We start from the raw sequence: 12553 nt of genomic DNA on the forward strand, positions 1-12553 counted from the left end.
TTTTTGCCCTCGTGCACAACTTGAAGCCACTAGGGGCCGTTCAGAACCATTCGACGGAAATTGAACATAACACGAAGCAGAGAATGCTTTTTCAGAACACTCACTCTCTGCCCTCCTGTGGCGTAGTCTCGGGGGCGTGTGACATTGATACAGGAGTTCGGCAAAACCTCTGGTGGCCCCTGCCCACCATTATTGAGAAGTTTCGAAATTTACATAAACAGACAGAATCTAGGATAACGCCCATTGCGCTTGTAGACTGGCAATCTCATCGACACTCTTTGGTTCCAGATGGCACAAGAGCAGTAATCTAGTGGCTATAGACCAGCAACGAAGCCTGCCTGCAGTCGTCTGGGCCTCTCGTCATAGTTCCGGTCACAACAGGTATATTCTTAAAAACCTCAATACAGTCGGTTGGGTTTCAGCGTAGGTTTTGCTGACTAGTGGGTCTTACAGGCACCCTTTGCTGTTTTGTTCACACACGTGTCAATGACACATCCCCCAAGATCACACCACAGGAGGAAAAAAATAGGAGCGCTGAAAAATTATGAGGACCGTCTTACATTTCTGATCATGTTCATACTTCGTCGAATGGTTTTTAATGGTCCCCAGTGGTTCCAACCTGTACATGAGAGCGATCACGTTCGGTGGGGTGTCATAATTTTGCTAGAGAAGTGTTGAAACGCAGTGTCAGAGTTTGTCAAGAACGTCTCCCTGTTGCCTAGCACACTGTGAACTGTCGTTTCCGACAGTCCAAGGAAAGGCGTGGTTTCATTAATTCCGTTTATGTCACCCGCTGAGAACTTCACGTGACGAATCTGAGCGGCAGAGTGTCTGGAATGGTTTTCCGCGCTACACAGTAGAAAAGCTTGTATTTTCAGTGCTAAGAATCGCGGTTCTGGTCTCCATCGTTGAGCCATCGAATGAAGGGCTGAAATGTGGCTAAGAGGGGGTGTGACGAACTTCCCATCGTCAGACACGCCCACTTAGGCGTTGGGCAGACTAGTGGCGAAATTTGATGCCGACCCACAAGCAACATGAACTTCTGAGCTTTGGCCTTTTTTTTTTTTTTTTTTTTTTTGATATGTGGTCACCTTGCTATTTGAAGCGCGGTCGAGAGCGAGGATGGCGTCACAGGGCGCCACACTTTTGCACCTTTACAGGGGAAGCTTGTACGCAACTTACAGCCAAATTTCAAATTTAAACGATGTAATGGGCAGGAATTTTGGGATTTCCAAAAATGTGTTCCTTTAATTCTGTTGTGCAATGTATTCGCCTGGAGTGCAGATTTCCGCGTATGCTACTCGTTGCGACAATAAAAAAATGGTTCAAATGGCTCTGAGCACTATGGGACTTAACATCTGTGGTCATCAGTCCCCTAGAGCTTAGAACTACTTAAACCTAACTAACCTAAGGACATCACACACATCCATGCCCGAGGCAGGATTCGAACCTGCGACCCTAGCAGTCGCGCGGTTCCGGACTGCGCGCCTAGAACCGCTAGACCACCGCGGCCGGCTTGCGACAGTAAAAGAGGCTTTTGAAATGTGATACTACAAATGAATGCTGATGTGTAGATGGGATATAAAAGGGCGCGCTGAATAGTTACGCCTCCGAATGTTTGTGTGAAAACTATTAAAGTGTTTTAAATAAGAGTAAAACAATCGTTATTAACATTCTACATATTTATTCTTCATGTCAACACATTTACAGCCCTCTGCCGCCAGAGGGCTCCGAATTGTAGTGTGTAAGATGGCAATGTGTTACGAAACTATGTTGGTACGTGAGAATCAGCATGCTGTAATCGAAATCGACGAATTCATCCACACACATGTGGCATTCCTTCCTTCAATACGAAAGATCAATACCACACAGGAACAATGCGACATCTGCAACAATCCGACGTCTTGGGTTCACTACCATCGATTATCCTCCGTACGGTCCCAATTTGGCTCCATCCACTTTTCGTCTGTTTCCAAAACATGAAGAACAAGTTTCATAGTGATGAAGTGGTGTAAACAGTGATACGTTGGTGGCTCTGTTATCCATGTTAAACTCCCTAGAGTGACGGCATCATTAAATTTGTCTCTCGTTAGAGAAATGTGTTCGTCGCTAGATTGACTATGTTGAAAAATAAAAATTTAGACATGAAATATGTCGACTTTTAAAAATTTTGAATGTTAAGAACGTTTGCTTTATTTAAAAAGCTTTAAGGGTTTTCACATAAAAGATTTGAGGGCATTACTTTTCGGAACCGATCGTAGTTCATGAATCGAACTCAGGAATAAAGACATTTGTTTATTTATTTAAACTGATATGGTCAGAGCGACCACAGTCTCCGTGATATCGAATCACGTTTCATGCATACAGTCCCTTTTTCATATAATTGTTACCGATCGTAAAATGGAAAATAGTATTAAAGTGTTTTGAGTGTCTACAGTGCCAATGTGAGCAAATAATGCAGACCATGAGGTAATGAAGTTAATACTGGCGGTACTTGTACTACTTCTGCTGCTGCCTCTAATTATGATAACAGTAATAATAATAATAATGATAGTAATAATAATAATGATAGTCAGTGTCCTGCTAGAACTGCCCAAGTACGTCAGAATGCACAATGGACATGAATGAAAGCAGATGATCAGACAGGATGCTTACGTACGTGTCACCTGTCGGAGTCGTAACTAGAAAACGACATATCAGAGGTCCCATATCACTCCAGCTGCACGCGTCCCACACCATTACAGAGCCTCCACCAGCTTGAATAGTCCCCTGCTTCCATGCAGGGTACATGGATTCATGATGTTGTCGCAATACCTGTACACGTCCATCCGCTCGATGGAAGTTGAAACGAGAATCGTCCGACCAGGCAACATGTTTTCAATCATCGACAGTCCAATTCCGGTGTTTACGGGCTCAAGCAAGGTGTAAACGTTTGTCTCGTGCATTCATTAAGGGTACACGAGTGGGTCTTCGGCTCCGAAATCCCATATCGATAATGTATCGTTTAACAGTCAGCACGCTGACACTTGTTGACGGCCCAGAATTGAAATCTGCAGCAGTTTGCGGAAGGACTGCATTTCTGTCGCGTTCAGCGATTCTTTTCAGTCGTCCTTGGTCCCGTTCTTACAGGATCTTTTTCCGGCGCAGCCATGTCGGTGATTTGATGTTTTACCGGATTCCTGATATTCACGGTACACTCGTGAAATCGTCGTATGGGAAAATCCCCACTTCATCGGTACACCGTAGATGCTGTGTCCCATCGCTCGTGCCCCGACTGCAACACCACATTCAGATTCAGTTAAATCTTGATAGCCGATTTAACAACTGCGCCAGACACAGCGCTGTATTCTAGCTATTTACATATCTCTCTTTTTGAAAACGCATGTCTGTACCAGTTTTTTTGGCGCTTCGGTGTATAAAAAGAATTTGTAGGTGTAAAAGACAGATGTGCTATATCGAGTGATATACCGAGTTGTAAGAAAGGGAAATAGGGAAATTTAACGAGATTGCACCTGCTAAGAGTGTAGGGAAGTAAGAGAGCTCAGGTTTGAAAGAAGGCTAACAAGTGCGTACACGGGCAATAGTAATCATTATCGTTGATACGTCATTAAGTGTCTTCTCAAGGTGGAGATGTTATTCAGTTCTGTAATATAATGAGGGAGGTTATTCCAGAGTCCATTTCCTGGTACTGAGAGGAAGTCGAGAAAGTGGCTGAACGATGGAATGGGACTGAAAGGATTTTACTCTGATTGGAACTGTTGCTTCTGCCATGTTGTTCAGATAAGACCATCACGGTCGAGGAGATATATGAGGGACAGTGTACCTTGATAAGACAGTAGAGACAGAGTATGGAAATCTCGGCTCTTGTTTCCACGCAGCCAGAATAGTTGTGCATAATTATGATGACGACATTTGACCAAAGAGTAGAGCATCACAGGCCTCAGAAAGGCCTTGCTAGATAACATCGTTGTAATCAATACTTGATAGTGTAAGGTTTTGTAAAAGTTTCAGTTTCAGGTCAAGAGGGAGGAGCCTTTATATTTTTGTAGGGCATAGAGAGAGCTAATGTCTTCTTACAGACTGCAGTTAAGTTTTCAGTCCCATGCAGAGTTTCATCTATTATTACTCCAAGACCCTTTGAAGGAGAGAGGTTGATTTGTCTCGTACAAGATTAAAGATTGTTGGGATTCCTGATATTCGGCCTAATGAGCTTCTGTTTTGGATGGAATGGGATTTAACCCTATAGCATGCGCCCAATTTGGTAGGGCACACAGGTCGGTATTAAGATTCTCGATGGCTGATTTCCGGTTAATTGGTTTTAATGAATTTTGCACAGCATACAAACCATTCTTACAGGTGTATGAAACTCTAGAATTTTCTAAATATAATAAGAACTGTGGTCAAAATTGAGACAGTGAACTATAAAATTTGAGTTTTTTCTAATCATGAAGTTTAACATGTAACAGATCATTCGTTTTTTCATAAATTAAATGAATACTAGGGTTTACACCTGTAAGTATGATTTGTATGCTGTGAAAATTTATCGAAGAATCTCTTTACTTATGAAGAACAGTGTTTCTATAGCAACAAATACAGCCAATAGTAAGTGAAAAATGACGAAATTTCACAAGTGAAAAAATGTGTTTTTATTTTTTTGAACTTCCACTGCTATGAGTGTGAGTCCTGAATCCTTCCTGGTCATGTTGACGAAGTTTTATGAATTTATTAGTGAAATTGTAGACAGTGGAAATTAAAAAGTCCTGTGGTGCCTCTCCTGCTCCATGTCGGACTGTTTGACGTCCTACCTCCCTTAAATACAATTTGAAATCAGAAGTGTACATGTGATATTTACAGAAGGACAAAAGTGAAGATACAGGATTGACGTACAATGAAAAGAGTTTAGGATCTGACACCTAACCATGGGGAACGCCTGATACTACGTGCCTCCACTGCGACTTTATAATACGGGACAGGACACACTGCTGAAGAGACACAAGGTAGGAGCGAAATCGTTGCAGTGCACTTGGCGAGAAATTTAGGCTGCAAAGTCCGGCAAGTAAAACGCTGAAGTCGATAGTGTCAGTGATTTTGCTGAAGTCTAAGAGGCGCACAACAGTTGCCTCTTGTGCTTTCATGGCAAGCTTCCGGTCATGTGCTACCTTTATTAAGGAACATTTTGTGCTATGACATTTATGAAAAACTCATTGGTATACTTCTAGCAAATAGTAGTTGGGTAGTTAGTTAGTTAGTTATGGGCTATATATTCTAAGGCCATAGACAGTGCGGGAAGATGCAAATAGGTCGATAAGTAGAGGGTGCTGAGGCAATATCATTTTTGGTGGTGGCTTAACCAATCCCTGTTTCGACACCTAGGGGAAACACTTGTAGTTGATGACTGGTTGAAGATGTGAGTTACAGTGGCGAGTAGTGGGTCAATAATAAACTTCATCGTTTGGACTGTGATGCCATCGTATCAAATAGATGCTGGCCTCATACGCTTGATGACTTTCTTGCTAGTACTGCAAATAACATGCTTTAGGTGAATTTTCGATGGCTACAGTCGGTTACTTCCATGAAGTAACCGATGAGTCTGTTTCGTTTGTGGTTCAGTACTGGTTGTAGCTAATTTGAAGTATCGATTCACTTCTTCGACTGGGGAAATTGCGACTAACAGCCCATAGATGTTCGGGCTCACATGCGATTCCTCTTCGTCGAAATGTCTTGACTAAAACTCGTCTAGGGGTTGAACCGCACGTGTCGCATTACACGCCCTAAATTAGACACATGTGACCCTTTAGTTAAATTGTCTGGCTGATGGCAAGCTTGAGAAATACAAAGTTAATATTACATATAACGACAGTAATAGTAATATCGAGAACTAAAATAACTATCATTCACATTCTCATCGCGAAATACAAGTTTAATATTCCACCTCGTCATCTTCGCGAAAAGTTAGAGTTTACACCAGAGACTCAGTCCCGCGATAACACACAACGCGACATTTTCTAAGTTGTTTCACTTCCTAGCTACCTAAAGACCGACCGTCCGCTTTCGCGTCTCCACCAGCATTTGGTGTCTAGCCCGGAACTCCCCCTGCCCGTCTCTGACCGCGTTGCCCGCGCGCCGAACATCTTCGCTCAACAGACTAGCGCAGTTCCCTTTCCTGAAGCCGTCCATCTGATTGGCTACAGCTTATTCTACATTAATTTATATTTTAACGTACTTAAATAATCAAAGCTTGACAACTTTCACGTTCTAAATAAAGTAACAATAATATCCTTTACATAATAAACGTTAAATCCTTTTACATTTAATCGATACAATTTCCTTCTTACCGCTTAATGCCACGGCCAGTAGCCTTGCACCAATGTCCTTTCCGATAAGCAAATAGAGAACTAAAGTAACTATTATGCACCGAACTTTACAACAAATATTCTATTACCTAATGATTCAATAAGACGTCATGCTGTCATCGTTCAATGTGTTTTGTTTGGAGGAAATGATGATCTGATGCTTAACTGTAAATACTGACAATTTAAATTTACTATATATTTTAAACAAGTAAAGTTACAGAATTGATATTTACAACGTTTGTCATTTTAATGATGCGCTTCTATATGATCTGTCCATCATTAAGATCGACTAGAGTGTTCAGATTTTATTATCCAGGTCTTCGTTACAAAACTTATTAATTTCACTTTAACAGTAAATTCTAAACTATTATAGATATGGTCAATATTCAAGTTTTATTTCGATCACCATGAAAATTTATGGAGGATGGCAGATTAAAGTTACTGTGGCTACATTCCCTGCATTACTACAGGATTAAATAGTTTTCATAAACGTTTCCCTTTACAGCCGATCTTAGGTCCGTCATATTTAACACTGCTACGTCTCCTCGGCCACGAAAGCCTTCTACTGATTTACCCTATGACGTAGGTTCTAGTCTGTGTCACTTGTACGCTATAGCACTTAGACCTCAATAGACAATAGACGGCTGTGAATTTCCCCATCTCGAGGTATCTCTGCGCCCTTTGTGGCACGCGATCCTGGACGACAGGATTTGTTTCATAGCTCTTATAGGCTGACTCTTTCGGCCATTAAATGAGAGCGCAATGCTCGTTATCTCACACAATGGGATCACCTGCTGCTTTTACTTTGTTGGTACTAAGATCAAAACTATTTTTCCGTGGGACAGCTGGTCTGTTTCTGTTGTTAAAGTATGAGCATGACCAAGTTTTGCATTTCTCACAGCTTCACTGACTCTGTTCCGCTTCTACTTCCAAACAATGTGATTTTCAGGCGTGGGGCGTAGTTTGTATGCCCAGTGTGCAGCGTCTCCGAGATACGGAAGAATGGAAAAGAAAACTAGAGGATGTGTTACACGACGATCAGTTTGGATTTAGGAAAGGTAAAGGCACCAGAGAGGTAATTCTGACGTTTCGGTTCATAATGGCAACAAGACTAAAGAAAAATCAAGGCACATTCATAGGATTTATCGACCTAGAAACAGCGTTCGACAATGTAAAATGGTTCAAGATGTAAGAAATTATTAGAAAAACAGGAGTAGCCTACAAGGAAAGACGGGTAATACACAACATGTACAAGAACCAAGAGGGAATAATGAGAGTGGAAGGCCAAGTACTAAGTGCTCAGATTAAAAAGGGTGTAAGAAGGGTGTTCGATCCATACGTCGAAGAAGCAGTGACGGAAATAAAAGCCAGGTTCGGGAGTGGAATTAAAATTCAAGCTGAAAGGATATCAACAATTCTCTAACGACACTACTATCCTCAGTGTAAGTGAGGAAGAACTATCGGATCTGATGAATGGAATGAACGTTCTAATAAGCGTAGAATATGGATTGAGCGTAAATCGAGGAAATACGAAGGTAATGAGAAGTATCAGGAATGAGAACGGCCGTAAAACATCGAGACTGGAGATGACGAAGTAGATTAAGTTAAGGAATTATGCTACCTAGTAGCAAAATAACCCACAACGGACTGAGCAAGGAGCAGATACAAAGCAGACTAGCACTGGCAAAAAGGACACTCCTGGCCAATACAAGTCGACTAGTATCAGTTTTTTAATGTTGCTGAACAACAATAATATAATATTTTTTACAGTAACACATCACCATTTGACTGTTTTCTTGTTTATTTTTTTCTTGATTATTTAAGTTCAACCCAGTTTTATGCCGTTTCAAGTATTTGTAAAGGACAAAAATTGCATAAAGTAAGTCAACGTAAAATTTCAAAAGATGTGCAATGTCTTAAACAAATAACGTAGATTGATTTATTATTACGAAAAACGAGAAAATTCCCAACTATCAATAGGACTGACATTCATAAAAGAAAAATATGTTTACTTTCACATACATAGTCATTACTGTTATTATTACTATTATTATTATTATTGATTGTTATAATTATTTTTTGATTGTTATAATTATCGTTGTACTACTTTTATAATATCTATTTTTTTCTTTAACATTAATACTGTATAACATGTTATATGTCCTTAATGTTCTGTAGAAACTGAAATTTGTTGAATCTATGTCTGGTTAGGTGTAAGAGAGGGCCTGAAGACCCTACTCTTGCCAGGTAAAATAAATGCATAAATAAATAAATATTTACATTTTTTGTCTTTAACGTATATTGCAGGACACTTAACATGTTTTAAGTTCAAAGTTGGCCATAAATTAAATATTTTCTCCGCACGAAACGTCAAATGGAAAACCTCCTTCTTGTAATAGATCAGCAAATAATAGTTGGAGCGCGTCATATTTAGTAAAAACAGTCTAATGAAGATAAGTAAAAGATGCGCACATATCCTTAAAACGTAATGATAGTGGAATATAAGAGTATGAGTAATAGAACAACCGAATAATGAAATGGCAAAATGTCATGGATACATAACTATTAATGTTAAACATCTTCAGACTAGATATAACTATCTTTGCGGTGACACTGTGCACTATCATCTTTGCAGGAAATGTGTATGCATCAGATCGCCAAAACTGTAAGCGAACCTACATTAAGTTGGATGAGGAACTAAAATCTAAAAGCAACAAAATGAAATAAAATTCAAAGACAGTTATAATATTAAGAAAATAGTTAACAGTGTAAGTAAGAGAGAGAATTGGGTTTGGAATCAAATGCAGGAGGGGGGGGGGGGCTGTCAAAGGACAACAGCGAGATGGAGAAGTGGGAAAACAGTGATAGAGATAGAGCCATTGATAATACAAAATACGAAAGCTAATAACAAGAGTTAAAAACGCGTGGACGAGGGGAGAGATAAATGGATGATGGCTGAAGAGGAATAGGAGATACAGGAATGTGTTAAGCCAAGACTTGTAATATTAAGAAAATTAAGACAATTAACAGTGTGATTAAGAGAGAGATATGGGTTTGGAATCAAACGCAGGGGGGGGGGGGGCTCGGGGGGGGGGGTGGGTCAAAGGATAAAAGCTAGTGGTGAGGTGGTAAAACAGTGTTAGAGATAGTTTCATGGAGAGGATGGGGATCCGGGGTAGGTTGCATGAAATGACAGCAGGGATATGAGTGCATATTTCATTAAATGTTTAAGTAAGAAAAACCAGAACGAGAGTGAAGAGGCGGGAGAAAGCTGGGATGGTGGATTGGGGGTGAGGGGCAAGAAAATTCAAGGGAAGGCTCAAAGTGGGGGATGACAGGAGACCGCGACAAACAAGGCATTGCGGGACGGCTTGATGGGGAAGGATAGTGATCAATCATGTTAGGTTGGTATAGTAATGCTGGCAGTGCGGAGAGCAGGGGATAAGAGAAACGAGACAGACTAGAAGACTCTCGAGGGGGAGGGGGGGGGATTCGGGAGGGGATACGGCATGTGGTGGGATGGGTGGGTGGTATATATAGTCTGAAGATATTTAACATTAATAGTCATATACCTATGACACTTCGTCATTTTAGTATTCAGTTGTTCTGTTACTTATACTCTTTGGTTTCACTATCAGTACGTTTTAAGGACATGTGCGCATCTTTTATTTACCAACGTTATCCTGTTTTGTTACTAAATACGACGTGCTCCGACGATTATTTACTGATCTGTTACAAGATGGTGGTTTTCCCTTTGGTATTTCGCGGGGAGCCAATATTTTACTTGAATTATGGCCAACTTTGTGCTCGACAACGTGTTAAGTGTCCTGTCGTATATATTAAAGACAAAAAGTGTAAGTATGTTTTTCGTAATTATACACCAATTTACACAGATTTTTTAAGTCATTATACGTCTTTTGAAATTTTACATAGTCTTACTGTATGCAATTTTTGTTTTTAGCCAATACCTGAATATCGCATAAAAGGCTGTAACCTGGGTTATACTTACATAAGCTACAAAACAGTCAAATGGGGGTGTGTTACTTTAAAAGAAGTATTAGTGTCAAACATAGACCTTGATTCGAGGGATAAATTTCTGAGAATGTACGTTTGGAGCACAGAATTGTATGATAGTGAAACATGGACTGTGGGAAAATCGGAGAACAAGAGACATTTGAGATGTGGTGCTACAGACGAATGTTGAAAATTAGGTGGACTGGTAAGGTAAGGAACAAGGAGGTTCTCCGCTAAATTGGTGAGGAAGGAAATGGAGAAAACTGACCGGATGACAGGACATCAGTTAAGACATGAGGGAACAACTTCTATGGTACTAGAGGGAGGTGTAGAGGGTAAAAATTGTAGAGGAAGCAAAGATTGGAATACATGTAGCAAATAACTGAGGATGCAGGTTGCAAGGGCTATAAGAGACTGGTACGGGAGAGGAATTCGTGGCGAGCGACATAAAGAAAAATAGTAAAAAATAAATAAAAAACTGTATTCTTTACTCACATTGTCTCTTCAGACACTCAAATCATTTTAACACTAGGAGGGGCGTTCAGTAAGTAATGCAACACTTTTTTTTCCTGAAAGCAGGCTAGTTTTATCCATAATTCCCATACACCGTATTATTCCCCGCTTTTTTTGCCACAAAACGGTATTTTTCCTCATAATCCCTCTTCAATGAAACGGTCTTAAGCCACGTTACTCGGTGGACCAGTATTCACTCATGATACTACTTTATAGGATGACGTAAGAGCCTACGTCTTGTTGAACATCCCCATCATCCATGTACAGCAGTTCCGCACAGATGGGCCTTCTTTGCTGTTTAGGCGGCGGGAAATATTGCAGGCACAAACGTTTGACTATCCCAACTGGTGGACAAGTGTGTCAGCTCTACCAACATACCAACAGAGACGTCCAGTTGTGGAGAGAGGTATATAATTATGACGCCTCCATCACCTCGAATGAGAGCGTCTGCATGTTCCAACTTTATAGGAGTTACGACTGTGTGCGGCCGGCCGGCACTTGAGAGATCGGACAGGTTTGCACTTCCTTGTGGCGTTGATCATGGACTTCTCGCCCAACAACTCACCGTGCCAGGTCTCCATAGACATTCCGCAAGCTCTATGAATATCTGCGATGGTCCTGTTTTCCACCAAAATAAACTTCACTCTCTGCTTCGAACGCACCTTCGTTACAAACGCCGTTTTGAAAGTTACGTATAGTGTCGTCACTTATGGGAACTTTATGGAACTATAGGGGCTGAAACGGGAATATTCCACGATGTCCCACAAAGACTTCCACATTTTTTTCTACCAAAATAGTCCGAGAAGAAAAATAAGTTGATTACTTATTGAATTCCCCTCTTACTAGCCGTATTAAAATTGTTATTCCTTAAGTAACTATGATGTGAAAAAGATGCTGTATGTGCGAAACACTGGTCCGATATAAGAGAGAGCCTGGTGAACCTAATCATATCAGCTTAAATAAATAAACACTGTTATGTTTTCTGTGGTACGTTAACCGCACATCATCCTATATGGGGGTATATTTCACGTAATATAGTAAGGGATACTACCGTCACCCTATTAAGGCGTTAGAATAATGCATCTGTGATGGCGAAAGGGGGAATAAAAGAAACCGATCGCAACTTAACTTGAAACCTTTTACGTGAAGGGTACGGGGACAGATAATTCAGGTTCAAAGATCACCGGCGTAAAGTTTTCTGTGAGGTTACAGCGTACTGTATAACTATAGGCGAAAACAGCATCTGCCATTTGCTGAAGATTATTTTGAATCACCCTGGAACCGGGACCAGCTTAGCGCAGTTTTTGAAGTAATACTGCCTCTTTCGCGCGTTTCCAGTGTAAATGCAAAAATATGACATGTTGCCTTTCATTCGCGTCGCTGCAATTTCCAACGGCGAATTCTTATACCGTTAAGTGTACATCCATTTTAGATTATGTTTAGTAGTAAACTGAGATACTGCATAAAAGTCTGAATAGCACGTAATGAAAATTTCATTTCACGTGAAATAAATGACTTCCATATTTTGACGCAAGTAAGCTGTACTGATGGCAGTTTAAACACAGTTCGGAATACATTGCCTATATTTTATTCACGTTACTGTCGTACTTGCAAGAACTCACGGCATATTTTACCACAGTTACCGCTCGTAGCTCCCTCTGGAAACCTGTTTC

This window comes from Schistocerca serialis, chromosome 7 (assembly GCF_023864345.2).
Source record: "Schistocerca serialis cubense isolate TAMUIC-IGC-003099 chromosome 7, iqSchSeri2.2, whole genome shotgun sequence".
Classification (NCBI taxonomy): domain Eukaryota; kingdom Metazoa; phylum Arthropoda; class Insecta; order Orthoptera; family Acrididae; genus Schistocerca; species Schistocerca serialis.